Genomic DNA, 26,516 nt, shown 5'->3' on the forward strand with positions numbered 1-26,516 from the left:
CATGACAGAACCCCTTCACAACACTTATCTAAATAATGTTATGCTGCTTACCTTGTTACTTTTTAATCAGAACTGCATTACCAAATATCTTTACATATACATTATAGAGTCAACTCTTACTCCTAGGAACACAGTCAACTAAAAACGATACACTTAATTCTCTCACTCTCTTAAGATCTTGTGCATTCACAGTCTCCTGTTCTATCTGCATTCTGGAATTTTTGGTACATATCTTCCATTTTCCTTTCTCAGTGAACAGGAGAAGATGTGGCAAGGCCCAGGGAAGTGAACACTAAATTGCCATTAGCACCCAATAGCCTAGAAATTTGTCTGAACAAAAGCTGTCTCATAAGTTGTTGGCATGGGGTGCAGACTCAAATATTATGATTGCCACTGCTGAGTCATAAGATGATATGAAACTTGTATCATATAGTTATAGAGAGATACAACACGGAAACAGGCCCTTTAACCCACCTAGTCCATGCTGACCATCAATCACCCATTTACACCAATCCTACATTAATCCTTTCTTTTATTCTCCCTACATTCTCATCAGTTTCCCCCAAATTCTACCACTCACTGACACACTTGGGGTAATTTACAGTGACCAATTAACCAGCATGTCTTTGGGATGTGGGAGGAAACCAAAGCACCCAAAGGAAACCTCTGCAGTCGCAAGGAGAATGTGCAAATGCCACACAGACAGCACCTGAGGTCAGATTGAACCCTGGCGCTGCAAGACAACGGCTCAACTAGCTATGTCATTGTACCGCCCAAATCCTGTGATCCTGTTCCCATAGAGCACGGAGGACTTGACATGAACAAGCATTTCCTATGCAAATTGTTGACATTACTATCTGTTATTGAGTCATTGTCACTGTTAATTCCAGCCCATCTGCAGTAAAAGCTTAGGTTATGAATGCTTTAGGTAGTGCAGCACTGGAAACATCTTTCATTCATGTCACCAATATTATTGTGAAAACTTGGGATACCAAACTCCAAGATGCAGTAGTGGTAAGTTTCAACATGCTTGGACAAAAGTTGAAGTGAGCCATAAGAGGCAAATTCTGAAACTGCACGCTTAACCACTGTTCACATATATCAGTGGGCGTCGTGACTGCTACTTAGCACATAAGTAACCAGTTTGGGATTTCATAAGTGACAGATCTGAACTATCAAACATTCCTGCATACATACCAATAAGTATTAACCCTGAAAGCAACTGGGCTGGTAATAAAACTAGCCTACTATTGATACAGGTCCATCAGGGAGTTGCCAAAACAAGTGAATTATCTTTTTTGTACCTTAACCATCACCTGCTAGAGCTATAACCCTACATAGGAGGGTTCTCCTTATCTTCAGCAGTACTTCAGGATCAAGGATAACTTCGAAGAGAACACGTAAAAATAATCACATAAATAATTAAAAGGTAAAGTTAACTGCACCCAAGACAGTATAGCTTAAGTGCACATTAACAGTACAGCATAAGTGCACATTAACATATACAAACCCTAGAACCGTAAAACTAAATTAAATTAATGGACTTTAAAAATGTTACAATCTGTCATTTCTGTCAATCTGTCAATCTGTCCTATCTATGAATCAGATGGTTGGGGATTCTACTTTAGGACTTAGTGACAATTTTCAGGCTTTAGACCAATAGAATATCTAACCTTGCAACTGTCTCTTGCATATTACATTGATGCACTTTTAAATCTCTTGGCTCTAACTCCTATTTGCTAACAGGAACTTGATTAGTCCTTCCTCTGAATCTTCCTCTGAATCTGAATCTCAAAATTTCATCACTCATTCTTTATCATATGTTTATTACCATTTTATGAACAAATATCATCTGAATTTCCCTTTTTGGTGTTATCTTTAATTTGAATCCATAATCCCATTTTTTTTAAACCCAGCAGAAAAAACTTTATTGGATCCATATTGCCTGAACTATAACCTCAAATAATCCCATTCGACAGGTGCATTAGAATTTAAGAACAGAAATAGATCACTTAGCTTCTCAAACTTATCTAATTTTCACGGCTGATCTGTGACCTAGTTCGAAAAATGCAACTTCTCCCCATATCCCCAAATGTATTGATTATAAAAAATATACTAATTTGGATGTAAAAATTAATGAATTACCTTGTATTAATTGCCATTTTTGGAAGAGATATCCAAACTTCTACCAACTGCTGTAGTTTCTGAGCTTCTGAGAGGCCTGGCTTTAATTTTTAGAATATGCCATCAACCAGAACTCTCAAATAAGCAATCTAAGACTATCCAATCAGTTTCTCTTAACATCTTGAAAAGTTAGCAGAACCGAGGAGTACAAGTGCATAGTCCATTAAAAGCAGTGTCACAGGTAGAGAGGATAGTGAAAAAGGCATTTAGCACGCTGGCCTTCATCAGTCAGAGCATTAAGTATAGGAGTTGGGACATTATGTTGCAGTTGTATAAGTCACTGGTGAGGCTGCACTTGGAGTACTGTGTATAGTTTTGGTCACCCTGTTATAGGAAAAACATGGTTAAACTGGAAAGAGTGCAGAAAAGATTTACAAGGATGTTGCCAGGACTAGAGTTACAAGGAGAGATTGGCCAGGCTAGGTCCTTATTCCTTGGAACGTAGGAGAATGAGGGGCGAACTGGTAGAAATGTTTAAAATTATGAGAGGCACAGATAAGGTGGGTGGTAACATTCTTTTCCCCAGGGTAGGAGAACCCAGAACTAGGGGGCATAGGTTTAGGGTAATAGAGGAAGAACTTAAAAGGGACCTGATGGGCAACTTTTTCACACAGAAGGTGGTGAGTATATGGAATGAGCTGCCAGAGGAAGTGGTTGAGGCAGGTACAATAGCATCATTTAAGAAGCACTTGAATAAGTACAGGGAGGGGTGGGGCTTAGAGGAAAATGGGCCAAATGCAGGAAATTGGGACTAGCTGGGTAGGCACCGTGGTCAGCTGGGCTCGTTGGGACGAAGGGCCTGTATCAGTGCTGTATTGCTCTATGACTCTATGACACTAAGTTGACCTGGTTTTCACAACTCTCAGTCAGGAAGTCATGGTGTCGTGCACTGCTTTGAGTCAGTGGACTGGTCCATGTTCAAAGATTCAGCTGCCAGCCAAAATGAGTATGTCACCACCATCACGGATTTTATCAGCAAATCTGTTGAGGACTGTGTATCAAAGAGAACAATCTGGGTGTTCCCAAACCGGAAACCATCGATGAACTGGGAGATCCACTCCCTAATGAAGTCTAAGACTGCAGCATTCAAATCAGGTGACCCTGACCTTAACAAGAAATTGAGATACGACCTTCATAAACATATCAGAGATGCCAAGAGACAATACCAATCCAAGGTCGAGTCCCAGACCAGCCGTCATTTGTGGCAGGGCTTACATGCTATAACGGGCTAAAAATTGAAGTCGGGCAGCACCACTGACAACAGCACATCCCTTCCCGATGAGCATGGGTTCAGGTGCTCCAATGCGCCTGAACCCATGGTCACTTGTTGCGGATATAAGGTCAGTCTTCCAGAGAGCGAACCTGTGGAAAGCATTTAAGAAGCACTTGGATAGGTACAGGGAGGGGCAAGGCTTTGAGAGAAATGGGCTGAGCGCAGGAAATTGGGACTAGCTGAGTGAGCACCATGGTCGGTATGGACTCTTTGGGCCAAAGGGCCTGTATCCATGCTGTATTACTCTGCTGTTGTTTGAATCGTTGGCTAGGTTGCACTTAGAGAATTGTGTACAGCTCTGGTCGCCACACTACAGGAAAGATGAAATTACACAGAAAATGTTCACAATGATGTTGCCTGGATTGGAGGGCTTGAGTTATAAGAAGAGATTGAATAGGCTGGGTCTGTTTTCCTTGGAGCAAAGGAGGCTGAGAGGTGACATGACAGAAGGATATAAGATTATGAGAGGCATAGTTAGATAGAGTTTGTTTCACATGGTAAGAGTGTGTAAAACTAAATGGCATAAGTTTACGGTGAGAGGGAAGAGGTTGAAAGGGAACCTGCGGACTAAATTTTTCACACAAAGAGAAGTTGCTATCTGGATTAAACTGCCAGAGGAGGTGATGGAGGCAGGAACAGTAACAGCATTTAAGAGGCATCTGGACAGACACACGAATGAGCAATGCACAAGAGGGATATGGAATTAATACAGGAAAGTGGTATTTGTTTAGATAGGTATAGACATGGTGGGCCGAAGGGCCTATCTCTTTGCTGTACTCTATGATTCTATGTATCAAGAATAATGAACAAGTACTGGAAAATCCGGAACACTTTGCTCACATAGTTGTTTTCTCTCCCAGTAAGAAAATATTGACAGAGATATCAGACGAAGGATTATGTGTGTAAATGCTGCCTACACAAGCATTTTCGACAATCATGGCCCCCAGACCACAATCAAAATCTCTGGAAAAACACTTTGGTCAAACCAATTCTTCTTCTATGGCTGTGAAGCTTAGGTTTTGAAAAAAACATTTAGAAACTTTGGAACAATACCATCAGCACTGCCTTTGATGAATCCTCAGAATCAATTGGGAAGACCACAGTAAAATTGGTAGTGTCTTGTCCCAGGCCAGCAGCCAGAAGCATGGTGGTTGTGCATCTCTGGTCACTGTGTGTTCTTGTCAGATGAGTACCTCCCCAAACATATTCTCTATTCTCAGCTCCATCAATGCCAAAAAGATCATGGAAGTCAACAGAAACAGTATAAAGACACCCTCAAGGCATCTCTGAGGAAATCTGGAATTGATACTGAAGGTTAGGATGTTCAATTAATGAAGAAAGCACTTTGGTGGCAATATCTGTGTAAGGGATCCAAGCCAATTCAAATAACTCCTCTCTCAAGCAATGAAAAGAAGGGAAAATAAAAAGCAAATGGCAAAGGAAAGGCAATGAACTGGGCTATTTCTTCCCTAATGCAAATTATCCACTTCCAAGATTAGGCTCATGAGGCACAGTGGAGCCCACAAACTCTCTGTGTTCTGAATGACAAGATGGAAGAGAACATACTCATTTCAATCTATGGCCCCCTACTTGTGGTATCCGTTTCCTGCCAAATAGAATACCTGCCTATAATCCCTAATGTAATATGTGGCAACCAGAACTTTATATAGTACTTAGGTTTGTGGCCTAATTAATGTAATATATATTCTAGCATATTCTTCCCATTCTGAGCTTCTGCTAATAATGCAAGGCGGATCCAGTTTGCCACTCTCCCTTGGGTTCCAATGGTTTTTACTTTACTAACCAGTCTGGCGTGCTGAACCCTGTCAAAATCCATGTAGACAATGTCACATACAATGCTCACATTGAACTTCCCTGTTATCTCAAAAATGTCAGTAAGTTAGTCGAGTAAGATGTCCCCTTAATAAATCACTACTGATTTCCCTTGAATAAATTGTTTTTAAATGAAGAATTTGTCATTTTCCATTAATTTGCCCACCACAGACGTTAAACCAGAAAGGCTGTAATAGTTTGATTTCTCTCTTCCTCTTTCATTGAACAACTGTACAATGTTAGCCATCCTTTAATCCTTTGGTACCATTCTTGTAACCAGGGAGGATTATGATATTCTAGTCAGAACCTCCACAATTTCCAATAACAGCATGAGATATTCCATCCAAGTCTGGCAAGTTATCCATTTTCAAAGATGATACATCTCATCATACTTTTTCTTTTGCTATATTTGTCCCATTCAATTTTTCCCACATTTTTGCCTTAACTACAACATAGGCATCATCATCATCATCTTTTGTGAAGTTGAAAGATACTCATTAAGAAGCTTACCCACAAAATCTGCTTCCACATATGGGTTATCTTTCTGGTCCATAATAGGACATGCTCTTTCCTTAGTTATCTTCTTGCTCTTTATGTACTTATAAAACTCCTTTGGATTTTCTTTGAAGTGGGAAGATATTGGAGCACCCAGAGGAAACCCGTGGTCACAGGGAGAACGTGCAAAGTCCACACAGACATCACCAGAGGTCAGGTTCTAACCAGGTTTGCTGGAGCTGTGAGGTAGTCCTATAGCATTGTGCCTCTCAGTAGTATCCTCACCTCTTGCTACAGATAGACAACTTCCTTATCCTGAAATCACATATGTGACTACAGAAATGTCTGTCTGTTCCTCTTAACTATAGAAACCCCTGTCACGATTCCTCTCTTAACCTTTCTTCTCTCTCCTTGTACCACTCAGCCACCACTAGTGCTACAGTTTTGACTCCAGCTGCACTCTCCAGGGGAATCTCCTCCCCCAAGTGTATTCAGAAATGAATACTGTTTAGAGAGCAAGATGCCCTCAGGCGTTTCCTGAACTACCCTACTGCTTTTCCCTGTCTGTTGGGCCATCACCTAGTCCCTCTCTGACTGCATTCTGATGAAGTTCAGAGTGACCACCTCCTGAGACATGCTATCCCCAGAACACCCAGCCTTGCAGATAGATCATGGTGATGTCAGCTGTTGCTCATGGTCTGAAGTCTGGAGGTCAAGTTCCTCCAGCTGGCAGCAATTCCTGCACCTGTACTTGTCCAAGATAATGAAGTGTCCTGGCATTCCCATATGGCACAGGACTCACATCTAAGGTCCCTGACATGGCTGTATTTAGTAAGTTAGCTCACTTATCAGAAAATATATTGCACCTCTTCCCCACATTGCATCAAAATCCCCCACTCATAAAAATATCAGGAGTTGTCATCTATAGAAGCGGTTTTCCATGCTACTTTTCTCTGAGCCAATTTCCTTGCCAGGTCAAAATTTGTGCTTCATCTTTAGCTGACATTACTTTATAAATTCTGTCAAGTACCTTCAGTGATCTGCTGAAAGTTTTCCATGGATTCAATCAGCCCAGCATAACTGATACACTCTTGTAATTTCTCAACATGCAAAGCTAGCTTTTCTGTAATTCTTTGGTTTCTTTCACTCACTCTTCTTAAATAGCAGAGCAGTTTGCCCAATTTTCCAATCCAAAAGGATGACACCTGAATTGAGAGAGCTATAGAAAATTATAGAAAGAGCAAAACATGCTTTCAATTATTTCCTTAAAACATTCAAATGGAAACTATCTTACCCTGTGGATTGGTCACCTTTTGGGGCAAGTATTTTCAGCACCACTGTTCTCTTGCTTACCTTAATTTGGTAAGCATTTGATTGGAAATTAACTTTCCCCATTAAAGTTATCCTGCTTTTGGTATATGTTTGAGTATTTTCTGTATTTATGCATTCTGGCACCTTGTATTGCTACCAGGAGGGTCAAAAGCAAATCACATTAGATTTAAGATCCTTTCTATTGTTTAATCCGAGCAATGAAGTCTTCATTGCCAGCTGACAGCTCAGAAACTAGCTCCACTTGCAACTTAAAGGTTAGTTAGAGTGGGTGTACGCACATTCTATCTCAGTGCCTAAATGGACAGAAGCCAAAATAGGGGAAAGGTAGCATCAGTGCCTGCATCATGGAGAATGAGGTTGCACACAATTGCTTCTGCAAAGTAGTGTGATGGCCACTTCAATAGGGCAGTTTCAAGAGAGTACACATGAGTAGACACAATCAAATGTTTGTGGAATGGAAGCTGTATCAGAAAACCTGCAGGCAATGCCAAGGAGAGTGGAGGAATCCAGCTCCAACTTTGCACAGGACTTTGTGTAGAACTTGCTCATACATTCCAGCATGGAAGTCACGGGCAGCTCCATCAACACACTTGTGTTGCATCTGCTTGATGATGTCTCATGTTGGTGGCACCCAAACATCTGAGTGTTGTGGTGAAAGCCTTGATATTGTCCTGCAAGCAAATACAGTTTTCAATGCAGTCTCACGGCAGTCCAGCAAACTTTATCGCAACATATAACGAGGATTGCTAGGGTACCATCCCAGGGGAGTAGCTGTGCTGCTGTGGAGCAGAAATAAATTGTCCATTTCATGTTCCCACCTGTCATTCCACCTGTGCTCCTGCTGTTGCCTGTCAACCAGCCAGCCAGCCCAGCCTGTTGATGTTCATGCAAAGATGGTCCAATCAGCCAGGCCTCTTCTGACTAGATCTATTCAAGGTCCCTCCCAAAGACTTTGTATCCTTCCTGCTGCAAATCAGCAGCTCTTTCCCAGCCACTGGAAAAGCACAGCAGAAGAACAGTAGGAAGGCAAAGACAACCAAAATATTGACATTGGGAATGGGCAAGTGTGATTAATTGATGCTTGAATGGCTTTTTGAATTCTTTTATGTGTAAAATGTTCTTGTTTACAATGTTTATATTGAGATTGCTTTTAATTTTCCATTGTGGACAGGTGGATGCCTTGATGATCAACAACAGAGAAAAGTCAATACAAGGACAATTGGAGAATGGGGAAATGGAGTTCTATTGATTGTTTTCTCCGTTGGATTGATTGGTTTCAGATAACCTGCCACAGGGAACTGTGTGCAGGGTCCCCTCCCTCTTCCCTTCTTCACCTGTACCTCCTCTTCCATATTTGCTCACTGATAGTGAGTTGATCCCTCATGATAGATCCTGACGGACATTCAGATGGGCTGCAGCAAGTACATAAGCACTCCGCCAGAGCTCCAAGTAGCAGAATCTTTCTTTAAAAAAATTCCAGAGGTCTTTTCCATGATATTCAGTGTAGTTTTTGTTGTAGGCATGCTGCCTATTTGCTTGGGTTATGCATCAGTCAAGAGACATGTAATCAAGGAAAAGTATTTCACTCAGTATCCATCCTTGGATTTCTTTTTGAGAAATATTGAAGGAACAGTGGGTTGTTACAAACGAAAGATGCAGTAACAGCTCTGGACGAAAGACGCAGTAACAGACATGTAATCAAAGAAAAGTATTTCACTCAGTATCCATCCTTGGATTTCTTTTTGAGAAATATTGAAGGAACAGTGGGTTGTTGCAAACGAAAGATGCAGTAACAGCTCTGGAATACTGGACATTGACCTGCACAACACACTGAGTTTGGTCAGACATACATTGAAATTACTTTTAGTTGCGGCACCTCTCTGTGCTGATGCACAACACACTTGCAGTATTAGGAAGCCTTATAGAATCATAGAGTCATATAACATTTATGACAGAAAAAGAGGGCATTCAACCCATTGTGACTGTGCCCTTCAAATGATAGCAACCTAACCTAATTCCTTCTTCTGACATTAGGTTTATTATCCTGTAGGTAATGAGTCTTCAGTATATATCCAAATCATTGAAAGTTGGGATGTCATGTTGCAATTTTACAAAACACGGTTAGACCACATCTGGAGTATTGTGTGAGGTTCTGGTCACCACACTATAGGAAGGATGTGGTTGCACTGGAGAGAGTGCAGAGGAGGTTCATGAGGCTGTTGCCTGGATTGGAGGACTTTACTTATGTGGAGAGATTGGATAGGTTGGGTTTATTTTCCCTGAAGAGAAGGAGGTAGAAGGATGACATGATAGAAGTATGTAAGAAGAAAAAGATAGAGCAGAAAGTCAGAGTCTTTTCCCCATGATAGGGGTATCAGAATAAGAAAGCAGAGGGTTCAGGTGAGAGGAAAGGGACTTGAAAGGATTTTTTTTTACACAGAGAGTGATTGATGTCTGGATCTCTCTGCCAGAGGAGGTGGTGGAGTCAGATATGATCACTATATTTAAGAGGCATTTAGACAGACATTTAAATAGGCAAGGCATAGAAGGATATGGACCTAGTGCAGGCAAATTGGATTAGTGTGGATGGGCAAAAGGGTTGGCATGCATGTAGTGGGTCGAAGGGCCATTTCGGTGCTGTACAATTCTGTGAATCTCTGACTGTTTGTGAAATGTGATGAGGGTCTCTGCCTCTCCCATCCATTCAAGCAGTGAGTTCCAAATACCAAACATCCTCTGGGTGAAACAGTTTTCTTATTTCACTGCAAGTCCTTTTACCAATTACTTCAAATCTATAGCCCTTGGTTTTGACCTCGACTAAAAGAAATAAGTCCATCCTCTATTTTGCCTAGATCCCTCATAACTTTATACACCTCAGTTACAACTCTCCTCAGCCTCCAAAAAATAACCTTAGCTTGCCCAATCTTTCTTCATAGATGCAACTTTTCAGTCCAGGTAACATCCATGTAAATCTCCTCTGTAACCTCTCCAGTGCCATCACAACTTTCCTGTAGGCAGTGTTCAAGCTGTGGTATAACCAGAGTGATTTGAAATGGCAGCGTAACCTCCCCCGCTTTTCTATTCCATGCCTTGGGTAATAAAGGAAAGCCTTCAATATGCACACTAGACTACTTTATGACCTGTCTTGCTGGCTTTTACAATCTGTGGGTGTAAACGCTATGATCACTCTGTTCCTCCAATATTCTATTTATTTACCTGGTCATACCTCCACAAATGTCATACACTTCTCCTAACTAAATTCCATTCGTCATTATTTTACCCAGCTGACCAACTACATCTTCCTGTTGTCAAAATCGTTCCACCTCACTGTCAATCCTATGGCCAATTTTTGCAACACCTCAAAACTTCTTCATCATAGCTCCTACATTTATGTCTGATAGATATTACAAAAATCAGGGGACCAAGTGCTGAGCCCTTGAGAATTCCACAGGTAATGGTGTTTCTGTTAGAAGAATAACCATCACCATTACCTTTCACTTCCTGCCACAGAGTCAAATTTTGGATCAAACTTGCCACTTTCTCTTGCATCCCATTTTGGCATGTGAGACTTTTTCAAAAGCCTTGCTAAAATCCAAGCAGACTACATCAAACACACTGCCCTCACCTTTTTTACTTCCTTAAAAATTGTAATAAGACCATCTTGTAACTCCATTTTGTAACTTCATCTCATTCTCCATCTTGTCATTATGCATGTTTCTGATCAATCTGTGCCTTTCTAATAAGTTTTATACCGTCCCTTTGATGGGATTTTAATAATTTGCCACAAAGAGCATCTGTGACCTCCCTTATTCATTCGTTCACAACAAAATATTGGAGGTACTTCCTGCTCTCCCTTGAAGAGAGCCCAACACATAAACGCTCCACTGTAATGACCACCAGAAAAACAGCCTCACATGACACAGCAATTTTTATTTGTGGTTGGAACATCTACCACAAATTTCAGTACAGACCAAGGGTCCAAGGGTCATTTATGCTTTACTCATTGCTGAGGAAACTTAGCACATTACCTCCAAGAAGGTCCTCAGTAGACATAGACTGCTGCTGAGGATCATCCACTTCCTCTTGCTCTTCCTTCACTTCCTCCTCTTCCTCCTCTTTGTCTACTTCTTCATATCTCTACGTAATATATTTGAATGCGTTTGACAAAACTCTTTTGACATGCCTTGGGAAGTTTTTCTATGTGTAAGGTGCTCAGAAATCTCAGGTCAAATCTCAGGTTTACTTGAAAATAGTAATTGTGCAATATATGATATACTAATATGCAATTAGATTAAAATTCACGATTACTGGCAATGTATATCATGAAAATATTTAATAATCTGCCTACCTATCAAGTGAGGTTAGGCACCATGTAATTGTTATATTTAGAGAAACACGTGGGCTAGATTATACTACAGCCTCTGTAATGTAAGGGAATTCAGATGACGTTTGACCATGAGCATGACAATTTAACTCTTCATCAAATGGCATTGAGTATCTCTACTCATTCTTGCAATGGCATTCTTGCAACACAGTTTAGACTGTGATATAACGCATACAGGTGGCACTCAAAGCGCTATTTCATTTTGGACATATTTTTAGTTGCCAATATGTGTCATAGTGGATAGTGACAAATGACAAGTCTCCAGTGATTAAATCATATGATTTGAGCTGAAGTACCTTTGCTGCACTTGATTCAACCACAATAAATATAAGATTCTAATCTGCTGTATGCGGCACAATCAATGAATGTTATGGTAAGGAATGTGAAACAAGAATGTGTATTGGTACTTTATTGTCTTCTGGTTCGTTGGTTTAATTTTTCAAAAGTGGTTGCCCTGCAATAGACTGATAGCCAGCTAAAATGATTATAATATTATCCACAGCCATGTTTTTATCTTTGTCTCCTCAAATACCCTTCTGAAACATATATCTTGTTTAAATAAATTGTGTCCATATAAATTTCTAACTTTTTTGGCATATTTTATACAAGAGATTCAGACGTTCACCGTGTGTACTTCATCCTTAGATTGTTCTAATTGACACACAAGCAGTTCTATATAATTTGTTGGAAGCAACCGAAAATATACAAAATCTGCATTAGAATTGTGCTCGATTTATTTCCATAATTATTGCATTTGATACAGCTGGTTAGTTACACAATGGGCCTCCGGATGCAGTGATTTCCATTGAGGCTGTTTAGGAACACACAGGCCCATCATTTAGTGTTGATATTGTTGGGCTGTCAGAATTGATCATAGCTCTTGATGGAACACCTCAGGCTTCTTTATGGAGTACATCAAAATGACATTTCACATTGTTTAAGTAGGAGTGATCTGTTAGTTTATATTTTATCTAAAACAGCAGAGTAGATGACCTCCCTCTGGGCCTAAATACATGAATCCTAGGAACATGTTATAATTAATAGTATGACTTGAGGGAAATTCATAACAAGGGGACGAAAAGCTGGGCAGACTGACTTGACAGAAAGGAGGAAATTCCAGTACAGATTAGCTTATTTTTTAACCAAGCCTATCTCCTACTACAAACATTATATATTGCTTCCTTGTTAACTACTGCTCAGATCCAGATGCTCCAGGCTCTGTCAGCGAGTGCTGTAAATTTTGTCTGAGTCAGGGCATTTCTGATTGATCTCTGAGTGTAAAATCGATAAGGGGATGCTGTCATTTTTGTAAAGGATGGGCTAGAAAGGGAAAATAAATTAAGACTCCACTGAATATCTATCTGTAGTGCTCATTAATTCAGTGTGGCCTGCACTTTGTTAATGTTGTGTCCACAGCTTTAATCTTCCAGGTGCTCTTTCCGCAGACATTCAACAACAGCAAGTCCTTTCTAATATTATGCAAGTTTCATCTGCATTTTGGAGAGCTTCCACAGTCAGAATGCACACTTGGCCACTTTACCATCTTGATTCTTGATTACATTTAATCCTATTTATTATTTTCACAGATACATTACTTGAGTGTCGATTAATTTTAAAATGGAAAGCCTTTGTCTTTCTCACATGCCCTTCATCAAAACTAATATCTTCTGTGTAGTCATTTATCTTGAGTTGTTATATGAAATAAAGACTACCAAGCTTTTTCCCTTATTCAAGACAGTAAGATTAATTTACTTTCCTCATCTGCTCCGACCACTTTTTTCTGCTGCCAGTTCTTCCTCCACTGATAATTTTTCAGTTGTAATCAGATGTTTGCCTGTACATCCCTACATCTCACTAGCCTTCACTTTTGTTAGTGCGGTGTTATAACACCTTGGAGGGTAATTTTAATCTAACTCACTGTACGAGGAACCTAAGGGACGTGGAGGAACAACAGTTTTACATCCCACCCAATAAAATGGGGCACAGTGTTAAATCAGCGCTCTACCCAGTTCCATCAATTTCACAACGGACAAGTTGGGTTAAAGTTATCTCCTCCCTCTTATCTCCAGCTGCCCTTCATTCCTTCTTCAACTCCTCACTTTCTGATTCAGCTTGTATACTTATTTGATACCCTATTTTTCTTCTTTTCCGTTATTGTTTAATTTTCTCTGTGCTTTTCATACTCTGCACTGTACTTGTCTGCTTCTCTTCCACTAACTTTAATGTTTTTTTTATTTCTCATGCTATCTATATAATTACAGATTATATGATCGTCATGTTTCACTAGAGCATGTTAGATTCACAGCCCATCTCATCAGTTAGCCAACCCCTTTGGCTAAATTTGATGATTTTATCTTCTCGGAGTAAATTGCTATTAAACTTTCTCGGTAACCTCACAGTTATCAACCCTTTATCTGTCTCTATCTTTTTTTAAAATCTCCACTTAGTTTCTTTAACTCAGTTTAAAGAATCCATTGAGAATAATGATATAACTTTTGTTGATGATACATTTGACCTGCCTCGTGACACTTACAAAAGCTGGTGCATTTTTGTTATAAATAAAATAAAATCTTTTTGAAAGGTAAAATGTTAAATGATTTCCATTTTTCTTTTCCCAGGATCTAATCTAAATTGAATTAGTTATTTTACAGGCCAATCATAATATTTATGCGATCAAGGAACTGTTAGAAGAGACTTTATTTGAAATGTTTCAGTTGCTTATTTGCTTGCAGAGAGTACAGCAATTTATAAGTAAGAAACTAGTACAATACACAGGGGGAGAATTACTCTGGGTCACAAATGTGTTAACAACATTTGAAATGGAAAATTTCCTGGATGAAAATTTCTGCATCAGTTTTCCTGATCTTCTGCCGTAAGTTTAGTAAGCTACCAAAGCAACCTCTAGAGTACAGCTACATTCACACTGAGAAATCCTTACAGAAATTCCAGCCACCTATGTTCATTGTGTCCAGCTAAACCATTAACTTACTCAGTTAGAACACTTCTACCGCTTTACGGGAACAATCAGGCTTAAAGAAACTGATTGTTTACAACTACATTAACATACAAAGGTTTGACATGCTTTTTCTATTTTGTATAATATGTTAGAAAATCAAGGGACAACCAGCAACAACAAAATGGCTGAACTGCTAGCCACATAAACATCAGGGATTTTTAATGATTTAAACACCTTTGAATATAGTTATATATGTTCTGAATATTAACTGCACATCTTTCCATTCTTCTATGGGTAATTGGCTCTATATTACTATATTCTAAATGTTGCAATTTACATCTTTTGGTTTTGCATAGTTAATGCTTAATGTCATTTAATGTACCTGAGAAGAACATGTGGATGTGCAATGCATTTGTGTGTAAATGGCTGTCTAGGCAGAGAAAACCTGTCATTGGAAAAGACGTCCCAAATTTTCAAATATCACAGGGAAATATATAAGTACAATGCACAATTCCATTGCACATTAAATATTTCCATCACTTGGGCCATTTCCTACTTTTAGGGTGGTCAAAAGTGCTTCTGGCTGAAAATCAAAGCACACTTAGCCTGTGAATCAATACACAAATGTAGTGGAATAATTACATAACTTTTATGTTCTACATACATCAAATTAGTGTTAATTAAACATGTTAATGTCAGTAACAACACAAGAACATCTGCATTATGCAACACACCTGAATTTTAGCATAAACAACATCAACAACATAAAATCATAATTTGTCAGCAAATTAGTAAGTGATTGCAAAGAAGATTGTGCAATGCAGCTGCAGCAATGCATCTTTCTTTACCAAGCAGGTTTTTTATTATGAGTTAATGATGAAGATAATAATGTTGTCTCTAATATTAGAATAGTTCAAAGTTGCTTGTTATCCAGAGTATTTCTTCTTAGCAGTTACACTAAAAATAGACGGAATCACCTCCATCTACATCATGGAATAAAGTTATTCCTTGGAGCATCTTGCATCCCCAGGTCAGGTGCAGTAGGCTGCATGTAAGAAAACCCAGGGCTTGTTCTCTAGTCAGGGCTTGACTTCAGCTTCAGGAAGGAACTTCATGATGAATCATTTGATTGTTATTGTGAGGTTGCTTTCTTAAAGATGAAATCTGCCAAATTGCGTTGGGTCTTGTGCAATATCATGGCATTTATCAGGAATTGGTTGAGAATGTAAAAACTCAGCTTGCTGGAAATTCTTACCTTTAACACATGAGGGTACCTACTCTTGGATTGAATTCAAATCTGGATGTTAGATGTGAAATGACAGATGACCAACTCTGTTGTCTCATTGTAGAGCTTTGTACTAGATGTCATCAATTCCATGAAGACACAAGAGACTGCAGATGCTGGAAACTGGAGCAACAAAAAGTGTTGGAGGAACTCAGTGGGTCGGGCAATATCTATGGAGGGAAATGGACAGTCAATGTTTCGGGTCGAGATCCTTCATTTGGACGGAAAGATAGAGGGAAGATAGGCAGCATAAAAAGGTGAAGGGTAGGGGTAGAACAAGATCCAGCAAGAGATAGGTGGATCCAGGTGAGGGGTGATAGGCAAATGGAGGAGGGAAGGGTGGAAATAGCGATTGAGACTGGGAGGTGATAGGTGGAGGCAACAAAGGGCTGCGGATGATGGAATCAGAAAGGAGAGGGAGGAGGACCAATTATCACTCCTTACAGTAAAAACAGAAATGCTGGAAAAACTCAGCAGGTCAGGCAGCATCTGTGGAAAGTTGAACAGTTAATATTTCAGGTTGAAGAGACTTTCATCAGAACTGAGAAATGGAGAAGGCAAGGTCGTCAAGATAGCAAAGAAAGTGACGGAGGGCAATGGGTGAAAAGAAATGACAATCTGTAATGGGATGAAATAATGTAGCCATGAATAGAGACAGTTAAGCTTCTTTCCCAACGTCCAAGGATCCAAACACTCCTCCTGCTGAAACAATATTCAAAATGTTTAAAAAATGCAGATGCTGGAAATCTGAAAAATAAACGGAATGTTTCCATGGCAACACTGGTCTCGTACATTACAAGATATTCCCTTTGTCCTTTCCATCCTTCCCTCACCCTCCCTACAATTTAAAGCTAACTAGTTTTCTCTCTCAGTTCTGATGAAGGGTCTCTGACATAAAACGTTAACTGTATTTTTCTTTCACAGATACCACCTGACACCAAAGAAACAGCGCGGTGGTGCTGAAAGAAGTTTCACAGCTTCCACTGGCCTGGATTCAATTCTGACCTCTGGAACAGTAAGTGTGGAGTTTGTGTGTCCTCCAACATCAACTATTTGGAAGAGGGGACCGAGTGTAGCGTGTCCAGGTTTGCTGATGACTCTAAATTGAGTGGAAAAGCAAATTGTGCAGAGGATGCAGAGAGTTTGCAGAGAGATATAGATAGGTTAAGTGAGTGGGCAAGGGTCTGGCAGATGGAGTACAATGTTGATAAATGCAAGATCATCCACTTTGGAAGGAAAAATAGAAGACCAGATTATTATTTAAATGGTGAAAAAGTGCAGCATGCTGTTGTGCTGAGGGACTTAGGAATGCTTATGCATGAATTGCAAAAGGTTTGTTTGCAGGTGCAACAGGTTATCAAGAAGGCAAATTGAATGTTGTCCTTCATTGCTAGAGGGATTAAATTTAAAAGCAGGGAGGTTATGCTGCAACTGTACAGGGTACTGGTGAGACCGCACCTGGAGTACTGCAATCAGTTCTGGTCTCCTTACTTGAGGAAGGATATACTGGCTTTGGAGGCAATGCAGAGGAGGTTCACCAGGTTGATTCCAGAGATGAGGGGGTTAGCCTATGAGGAGAGATTGAGTCGCCTGTGACTCAACTCGCTGGAATTCAGAAGAATGAGAAGTGATCTTATAGAAACATATAAAATTATAAAAGGGATAGATAAGATAGAGGCAGGAAGGTTGTTTCTACCGGTAGGAGAGACTAGAACTAGGGGACATAGCCTCAAGATTCGGGGAATAGATTTAGGATGGAGATGAGGAGAAACTGCTTTTCCCAGAGAGCAGTAAATCTGTGGAATTCTCTGCCCAGAGAAGCAGTAGGGGCTACCTCATTAAATATATTTAAGACACAGTTAAATAGATTTTTTGCATAATAGGGGAATTAAGAGTTATGGGGAAAAGGCAGTCAGTGGATCTGAGCCCACGGCCAGATCAGCCATGTCCTCCTAGTGTGTGTGCCCACATGTGCCCATGTGCCATGTGTGCCCATGATCATATTCAGCCTATTGAATAGCAGAGCAGGCTCAACAGGCCAGATGGCCTACTCCTCCTCCTATTTCTTATGTTCACAGCTTGAGTGATCAACTTGTTGAACACCATTATTCAGCCAAAAAATGCTGCAAATACTCAACAGGGCAAACAGCATCTTTTCCTTCTTTCCCAATCTGATGAAGAGTCTCAGAATTGAAACATTAACTTTGTTGATCTTTCCACAGATGTTGCCTGACTTGCTGATGTGTTTCCATTTTTGGTTTTTATTTCAGATTTCCAGCATCTGAAGTTATGTTTGGATTTACATGAAAGCATGGCTCTGAAATTTTAGTTACAATCAAACAAAAGAACATACAAACTAGGTAGGGTAAGAATTAGTTCAGATGGAGGACATGGTGGTGTGCAGCAGCTGCATGATGTGGGAGCTAGTGGACCCTGCTGGGGTGCACGGTGACCACTTCTGCAGTAAGTGCTGGAGGCTGATGGAACTTCAGCTCAGAATTGATGAGCTGGAGTCACAGCTTCAAACACTGCGAAGCATCAGGGAGGGAGAGAGTTATGTAGATGCTGTGCATCGGGAGACAGTCACCCTCCTTAGAGCAGGTACTTCTAGGGTACAGGAAGTAGATAGAAGGGTGACTGTCAGGGGAGGACCGCAGAGGCTGTTCCCCTCAATAACAGGTTTTTAGCTTTGGAATCTGTTGAGGGGGATGACCTGCAGGGATCAAGCAGCAGTAGCCAGGTCTCTGGCACTGGGACTGGTCCTGCTGCTCAGAAGGGAAGCGAGGAGAAGAGGAAGGCAGTAATAAAAGGGGACTCGATAGTCAGGGAAACAGATAGGAGGTTCTGTGAAAGTGAGCATGAATCCCGGATGGTATGTTGCCTCCCAGGTGCCAGGGACCTGGACGTCTCTGATCGGATCCACAGATTCTTGAGCGGGAGGGAACGCAGCCAGAGGTTGTGGTACATGTTGGTACCAATGACATAAGTAGGAAGAAGGATGAGGGCCGGAAAAGTGAGCTTAGAGAGCTAGGCAGAAGGCTGAAGAACAGGACCTCAAGGGTAGCAATCTCAGGATAGCTGCCAATGCCACATCATAGTGAAGGTAGGAATAGGAGGAGATGGCAAATAAATGCGTGGCTGAGAAGTTGGTGCAGGAGGGAAGGTTTTAGATTTTTGGATCATTGGGATCTCTTCTGGGGAAGGTGGGACCTGTACAGAGAGGACGGGTTACACCTGAACCTGAGGGGGGCCAATGTCCTTGGAGGCAGGTTTGCTAGGGTGGTTCGGGAGAGTTTAAACTAGTTTGCGAGGGGGATGGGAACCAGAGGGGTAGGTCAGAGGAAAAAGTGGATGGGGAAAAGTCAGATGTAACATGTAGAGAAGCTTTGAGAAAGGAGAAGCAGAGTACAGAGTACAAAAGTAGAAAGGTGGATGGGCTAAAGTGCATTTACTTAAATGCAAGAAGTATCAGGAATAAGGGTGATGAACTTAGATCTTGGATAAGTACATGGGATTATGATATTGTGGCTCTTGCAGAGACTTGGCTATCACCAGGGCAGGAATGGATATTGAATATTCCTGGATTTCAGTGTTTTCAAAGGGATAGGGAGTGAGGGAGAAGAGGGGGAGGGGTGGCGTTACTGGTCAGGGAAACTATTACAGCTGCAGAAAGGGTGGATAATGTAGAAGGATCCTCTCTAGAGTCAGTATGGGTGGAAGTTAGGAACAAGAAAGGAGCAGTTACTCTACTGGGAGTATTCTAGAGGCCCCCCGGTAGCAGCAGGGATACTGGGGAGCATATTGGGAGGCAGAGTTTGGAAAGGTGCAAGAATAACAGGGTGGTTATCATAGGAGATTTCAACTTCCCAAATATTGATTGGCACCTGCTTAGTGCTAAAGGTTTAGACGGGGCAGAGTTTGTTAAATGTGTCCAGGACGGATTCCTGTCACAGTATGTTGACAGGCCGACTAGAGGGAATGCCATATTAGATCTAGTATTAGGTAATGAACTGGGTCAGGTGACAGATCTTTCGATGGGTGAGCATTTGGGGGACAGTGACCACCACTCCCTAACCTTTAGCATTGTCATGGACAAGGGTAGGAGCAGAGAGGACGGGAAAATATTCAAGTGGGGAAGGGCAAATTATGAGGCGAAAAGGCTAGAATTTGAGAGTGCATCGTCGATGGAGAAGGGAGAGGTTCCAGAAGATTGGAGGGTTGTGGATGTTGTTCCCTTATTTCAAGAAAGGGAGTAGGGAAAGCTCAGGGAATTATAGACCGGTGAGTCACACCTCAGTGATTGGTAAGCTAATGGAAAAGATCCTGAGAGGCAGGATTTATGAACATTTGGAAAGGTATAATATGATTAGGAATAGTCAACATGGCTTTGTCAAGGGCAGGTCCTGCCTTACGAGCCTGATTGAATTTTTTGAGGATGTGACCAAACACGTTGATGAAGGGAGAGCAGTAGATGTAGTGTATATGGATTTCAGCATAGCATTTGATAAGGTACCCCATGCAACGCTTATTGAGAAAGTAAAGAGGCATGGGATCCAAGGGGACATTGCAATGTGGATCCAGAACTGGCTGGCCCACAGAAGGCAAAGAGTGGTTGTTGAAGAGTCATATTCTGAGTGGAGGTCAGTGACCAGTGGTGTACCTCAGGGATCTGTACTGGGACCCTTGCTCTTTGTGATTTTTATAAATGACCTGGATGAGGAAGTGGGGGGTGGGTTAGTAAGTTTGCAGATGACACATAGGTGGGGGGTGTTGTGAATAGTTTGGAGGGCTGTCAGAGGTTACAGAGAGACATAGATAGGATGCAAAGTTGGGCTGAGAAGTGGCAGATGCAGTTCAACCCAGATAAGTGTGAAGTGGTTCATTTTGGTAGGTCAAATATGATGGCAGAATATAGTCTTAATGGTAGGACTCTTGGCAGTGTGGATCAGAGAGATCTTGGTGTCTGAGTCCATAGGATGCTCAAAGCGTCTGCGCAGTTTGACTCTGTGGTTAAGAGAGCATATGGTGTATTGTCCTTCATCAATTGGGGAATTGAATTTAGGAGCCGAGAGGTATTGTTGCAGCTATATAGGTCCCTGGTCAGACCCCACTTGGAGTATTGTGCTCAGTTCTGGTCACCTCACTACAGGAAAGATGTGGAAGCCATAGAAAGGGTGCAGAGGAGATTTACTAGGATTCTGCCTGGAATGCGGAGCATGCCTTATGAAAGGAGGTTGAGGGAACTCGGCCTTTTCTCCTTGGAGCAATGGAGGATGAGGGGGGGGACCTGATAGAGGTATATAAGATGAACAGGGGTATTGATCGGGTAGATAGTCAGAGGCTTTTCCCCAGGGCTGAAATGGTGGCCACAAGAGGACATAGGTTAAGGTGCTGGGGAGCAGGTATAGGGGAGATGTCAGGGGTAAGTTTTTTACTCAGAGAGTGGTGAGTGCATGGAATGGGCTGCCAGCAACGGTGGTGGAGGCTGATACGATAGGGTCTTTTAAGAGACTGTTGGATAGGTACATGGAGCTGAGAAAAATAGAGGGCTATGGGTAAGCCTAGTAATTTCTAGGGTTGGGACATGTTCGGCACAGCTTTGTGGACCGAAGGGCCTGAATTGTGCTGTAGTTTTTCTATGTTTCTAAATTGGGATGACCTTTTTGAAGGGGAATGTACTATGGAGATGTGGTCGTTGTTCAGGGATTTCTTGCAGGATGTTAGGGATAAATTTGTCCCGGTGAGACAGAGAAAGAATGGCAGGGTGAAGGAACCATGGGTGACAAGAGAGGTGGAACAACTAGTTAGGAAGAAGAAGGCAGTATACATAAGGTGTAAGCAGCAAGGATCAGATAGGGCTCATGAGGAATATAGGGCAGCAAGGAGGGAACTTAAGAAGGGACTGAGGAGAGCAAGAAGGGGACATGAAAAGGGACGAGTAGGGCTAAGGAGAATCCCAAGGCTTATTTCAAGTACGTGAAGAGCAGAAGAAAGGCTAGAGTAAAGGTAGGACCAATTAGACACAAAGGTGGGAAGATGTGCCTGGAAGCTGTGGAAGTGGGTGAGGTTCTCAATGAATACTTCTCTTCAGCATTCACCAAAGAGAGGGCCCTTGATGACGCTGAGGACAGTGTTGGTAAGGTTAATGTTCTAGAGTATGTAGATATCAAGAGAGAGGATGTGTTGGAGCTGTTAGAAAATATTAGGACAGATAAGTCCCCGGGGCCTGATGGAATATTCCCCAGGCTGCTCCGCAAGGCGAGGGAGGAGATTGCTGAAACCGTTGGCTAGGATCTTTGAGTCCTCGTTGTTCACAAGAATGGTACCGGAGGATTGGAGGGTGGCAAATGTTGTCCCCTTATTCAAAAAAACTAGTAGGGATAGTCCAGGGAATTACAGACCAGTGAGCCTTACGTCTGTGGTGGCCAAGCTGTTGGAAAGAATTCTAAGAGACAGGATCTATGAGCATTTAGAGAATCATGGACTGATTAGGGACAGCCAGCATGGCTTTGTGAAGGGAACCATAGAACCATACAGCACAAAACAGGCCCTTCGGCCCACCATGTTGTGCCGTCCATCAAACCACCCTCACACTATCTAACCCTTTCCTCCCGCATATCCCTCTATCTCACATTCCTCCATATGCCTATCCAACAAACTCTTGAAACTGTCCAATATATCTGCCTCCACCACCACACCAGGCAGTGCATTCCATGCACCAACCACTCTCTGGGTGAAAAACCTCCCCCTGACATCTCCCCTGAACCTCCCACCCATAACCTTAAAGCCATGCCCTCTCGTCTTGAGCATTGGTGCCCTGGGAAGGAGGCGCTGACCGTCTATCTATTCCTCTCAATATGTTATATACCTCCATCATGTCTCCTCTCATCTTTCTCCTTTCCAGTGAATAAAGCCCTAGCACCTTAAGCCTCTCCTCATATTCAATACGCTCTAATCCAGGCAGCATCCTGGTAAATCTCCTCTGCACCATCTCCAATGCCTCCACATCCTTCCTATAATGTGGCGACCAGAACTGAACACAGTACTCTAAGTGTGGTCTAACTAGAGTTTTGTAAAGCTGCACCATCACTTCGCGGCTCTTAAACTCAATCCCACGATTTATGAAAGCTAACATCCCATAACTGCTCTATCCACCTGTGAGGCAACTTTCAGTGAACTGTGAATATGAACCCCCAGATCCCTCTGCTCCTCTATGCTGCCAAGTACCTTGCCATTTACCCAGTACTCTGCCCTGGAGTTTGTCCTTCCAAAGTGTACCACCTCACACTTCTCCAGATTGAACTCCATCTGCCATTTGTCAGCCCAGCTCTGCATCCTATCAATATCCCTCTGTAAGCTCCAACAGCCCTCCACACTATCCACAACACCGCCAATGTTAGTGTCGTCCGCAAACTTACTAACCCAGCCCTCCACCCCCTCATCTAACTCATCTAAAAATATCACAAAAAGTAGAGGTCCCAGAACCGATCCCTGTGGGACACCACTAGTCACTGCCCTCCAATCCAAGGGCACTCCCTCCACCACAAACCTCTGCTTTCTACAGGCAAGCCAATTCCTAATCCACACAGCCAAGCTTCCCTGAATCCTTTGGCCTCTGACCTTCTGAAGAAGCCTACCATGAGGAACCTTATCAAACACCTTACTAAAATCCATATAGACCACATCCACCGCACTACCCTCATCAATCTTCCTCGTCACCTCCTCAAAGAACTCTATCAGGCTTGTCAGGCAAGATCTTCCCTTCACAAAGCCATGCTGGCTGTCTCTAATCAGTCCATGATTCTCTAGGTGTTCATAGATCCTATCCCTTAGAATCCTTTCTAACAACTTACCCACCACAGACGTGAGACTCACCAGTCTGTAATTCCCTGGACTATCCCTACTACCTTTTTTGAACAAGGGGACAACATTCGCCACCCTCCAATCCTCTGGCACCATCCCCGTGGACAACAAGGACTCAAAGATCCTTACCAGCGATTCAACAATCTCCTCCCTCGCCTCTCGAAGCAGCCTGGGGAAAATCCCGTCAGGCCCCGGAGATTTATCTGTCTTGATATTACTTAACAACTTCAACACATCCTCTCTCTTGATATCTACAACCTCGAGAACATAACCCTTACCAGCACTCCCTTCCGCGTCATCAAGACCCCTCTCCTTGGTGAATACCGAGGAGAAGTATTCATTGAGAACTTCTCCCACTTCCGCCGCCTCCAGGCACATTCTCCCACCTTTGTCTTTAACCAGATCTACCTTTACCCTAGCCATCCTCCTACCCTTCACGTACGTGAAAAAGGCCTTGGGATTTTCCTTAACACTACTAGCCAACACCTTATCATGTCCCCTTCTAGCTCTCCTCAGCCCTTTCTTAAGTTCCTTCCTTGCTACTCTATATTCCTCACGGGCCCTATCTGAACGTTGCTCTTATACCTTATGTATGCTACCTTCTTCTTCCTAACTAGTCGTTCCACCTCTCTCGTCACCCATGGTTTCTTCACCCTGCCATTCCTTCTCTGCCTCACTGGGACATATTTATCCCTAACATCCTGCATAAAATCCATGAACATCGACCACATCTCCATGGTACATTTCCCTTCAAAAAGGACATCCCAATTTACCCTCCCAAGTGCTCTCCTTGTAGCTTCATAGTTCGCCCTTCCCCAATTAAAAATCCTCTTGTCCTCTCTGCACCTGTCCCTGTCCATGAATATTTTAAAGGTTATGGAGCAATGGTCACTGTCCCCCAAATGCTCACCCACCAATAGATCCTTCACCTGTCCTGGTTCATTTCCTAAAACTAGATCTAGCATGGCATTCCCTCTAGTCGGCCTGTCAACATACTGCATCAGGAATCCCTCCTGGACACATTGAACAAATTCCGTCCCATCTAAACCTTTGGCATAAAGCAGGTTCCAGTCTATATTTGGGAAGTTGAAGTCTCCCATTATAACAACCCCGTTGTTTTTGCTTCTCTCCAAACACTGCCTGCCAATCTGCTGCTCTACATCTCTACTGCTACCAGGGGGCCTATAGAATACTCCTAGTAGAGTAACTGCTCCTTTCTTGTTCCTTATTTCCACCCACACTGAGATGATCCTTCTACAACATCCATCTTTTCCGCAGCCATAACCGTGTCCCTGACCCGTATCTCCACCCCTCCTCCTCTTCTCCCCCCTTCCCTATCCCTCTTAAAACACCGAAAACCAGGAATATTCAATATCCACTCCTGCCCTGACGTCAGCCGTGTGTCACAAGCCTGATGGGGTTCTTTGAGGAGGTGACCAGGAAGATTGATGAGGGTAGTGCAGTAGATGTGGTCTACATGGATTTTAGTAAGGCATTTGACAAGGTTCCGCATGGTCGGCTTCTTCAGAAGGTCAGAGGCCAAGGGATCCAGGGAGGTTTGGTGGTGTGGATTCAGATTTGGCTTGCCTGTAGAAAGCAGAGGGTTGTGGTGGATTAGAGAGTATGGATTATGAGGAGAGAATAAAGGAGCTAGGGCTTTACTCATTGGAGAGAAGGAGGATGAGAGGAGACTTAGAACCATAGAACCATAGAACAATACAGCACAATACAGGCCCTTCGGCCCACCCTGTTGTGCCAACCTTCAAACCACACCTAAGACTATCTAACCCCTTCCTCCCACATATCCCTCTTATCTTAAATTCCTCCATATGCTTATCTAACAATCTCTTGAACTTGACCAACGTATCAACCTCCACCACCACCCCAGGCAGCACATTCCATGCACCAACCACTCTCTGGGTGAAAAACCTCCCTCTGACGTCTCCCTTGAACTTCCCACCCATTACCTTAAAGCCATGTTCTCTTGTATTGAGCATTGGTGCCCTGGGAAAGAGGTGCTGGCTGTCCACTCTATCTATTCCTCTTAATATTTTTTTATACCTCTATCATGTCTCCCCTCATCCTCCTTCTCTCCAATGAGTAAAGCCCTAGCTCCTTTATTCTCTCCTCATAATCCATACTCTCTAATCCAGGCAGCATCCTGGTAAATCTCCTCTGCACCCTCTCCAATGCCTCCACATCCTTCGTATAATGAGGTGACCAGAACTGGACACAGTACTCTAAGTGTGGTCTAACCAGAGTTTTGTAAAGCTGCATCATTACTTGATAGAGGTATACAAAATATTAAGATCAATAGATAGAGTAGACAGCCAACGCCTCTTTCCCAGGGCACCAATGCTCAATACAAGAGGACATGGCTTTAAATTAATGGGTGGGAAATTCAAGGGAGATATCAAAGGAAGGTTCTTCACCCAGAGAGTGGTTGGTGCATGGAATACACTGCCTGGGGTAGTGGTGGAGGTAGATATGTTGGTCAAGTTCAAGAGATTGTTAGATAAGCATATGGAGGAATTTAAAACAGGGGGATATGTGGGAGGAAGGGGTTAGATAGTCTTAGGCATGGTCTAAAGGTCGGCACAACATGGTGGGCCGAAGGGCCTGTATTGTGCTGTATTGTTGTATGGTTCTACGGTTCTAAATTAGGAGCAGGAATCACCCAATTGGCCCCTCATTCCATGGCTCATATAATAAGATAGTGGCTGATCTGATTACGACCTCATCTCCACATTCCTATCTTCCCACAGTAACTTTTTACCCCCCTTGTTGTTCAAGTAACTATCTAACTCTGCTTTAAAATGTCTAAGGAATTAATCCACCACCCTTCATAGAAAAGAATGCCAAAGACCTACAATCCTCTGAAAGAGAGAAAAAAAACCTCAATTCTGACAAA

This window comes from Pristis pectinata, chromosome 5, assembly GCF_009764475.1.
Source record: "Pristis pectinata isolate sPriPec2 chromosome 5, sPriPec2.1.pri, whole genome shotgun sequence".
NCBI classification, from domain to species: domain Eukaryota; kingdom Metazoa; phylum Chordata; class Chondrichthyes; order Rhinopristiformes; family Pristidae; genus Pristis; species Pristis pectinata.